Source organism: Chinchilla lanigera, unplaced genomic scaffold, assembly GCF_000276665.1.
Source record: "Chinchilla lanigera isolate Chin_1 unplaced genomic scaffold, ChiLan1.0 scaffold00104, whole genome shotgun sequence".
Taxonomy (NCBI): domain Eukaryota; kingdom Metazoa; phylum Chordata; class Mammalia; order Rodentia; family Chinchillidae; genus Chinchilla; species Chinchilla lanigera.
In genome coordinates, this window is record NW_004955505.1 from 3,477,619 (window position 1) to 3,478,861 (window position 1,243).

At 44.0% G+C, this 1,243-nt stretch overlaps 1 protein-coding gene across 1 annotated transcript in view; it reads right to left on the reverse strand.

Annotated features, from left to right (window-relative positions):
• Positions 1-1,243, reverse strand: part of Bicd1 (bicaudal D homolog 1 (Drosophila)) — a gene marked incomplete at its 5' end in the record, with an annotated part of 213,820 nt that overhangs the window by 146,686 nt on the left and 65,891 nt on the right.

Consider the following 1,243-nt stretch of genomic DNA (forward strand, 5'->3'; position numbering starts at 1 on the left):
TTATATTATACTTGAAATGGGTGATTTTCATGATATACAAAATATGCTTTAATAAAGTTTTTTTAAAAGGTACGGAAAAAATTGAAGGACCTCTCCAATTTATTTGCAGAGGTAATCCAAGTATATTAAAAGCTTGATACACATCTGATGCATAAGACATAAAGGAAGGAAAGGGAAATGTCTTGGTTACTTTTCTCTCATTGCTGAGACAAAATACCCAACACACAAAATTAAGGAAGGGAAGGTTTATTTAGCTCACAGTTTGTGGAGGTTTCAGTTTGTAATCATCTGGCTCCAAGGTAGGGTGGTATAGCACAGGGGCAACACTTCAAGGCAGCAGAAGACAGCAAAAAAGCTGCAAGAACAAAACGCAGAGCAGGCAAGCCTCTTTTCCTCCCTTATACTGTAAGCAGGCTACCCCACGGGGGTGGGGAGAGTAGCACTCACCCCATCTCTGTGCCCTCTTCTTGCATAGGATGAGGATGTTTACAAAATGAGGACCCTGGCTCTCTGCTGAGTCACTCAGTTGAACTTTTAAACTTCTCAAGTTGACACAATGAACAACATCCTAGAGCACCAACAGCATGTCTTTCTCACCCCAGGATGCAGAACTGCTGAGTTACTTAGTTAAGCTTCTAGACTCCTCAAGTTGACACAATGTATCAACCATAACAGGAAAGTAGAGATTAATGAATTTCACCTCATAGCCTTTTTAGGGTACCCATCCATCCATCCGTCTGTCCATCCACTTGACCTGCTGAGGCTGGGGATAAAATGGTGAGCAAGGCAAACATGACCTATCTTGTGCTTATGTTTAAAAGAGGAAACAGACCCAAGAAGGTCAACTAAAAACGTCCACAGAGAACATGGGGGAAAAATAGCTTTGCTTTTCTTTATAATAACTGCATAGAAGGGGAAATTTTTAAACTCCATTGACAAAAAAACTATTAAACATTTAGGAAAAGTACACATCCTATATAAAGAAAACCATAAAACGTATTTTTTAAAAAAGGTAAAAGGGGGGGAGCGCCGGTCTTCAGACTGGCGACTCACTCCCAGCCTCGTCGTTCTCCGGAAGGAGGGCTTCCGGCGCACAGGGAGCTGCGGGTGGGGAGCGCCAGCCTTCTGGCTGCCTAGCTTCCTGCCTGCTGGCTCCCGGAGGGTGGGCCCCCAGTGAACAAGGACTCAGAGAACATGAGAATGCAGACTAAGCCCACGGAGTCAGAGGTCCAGTCAACTGGGG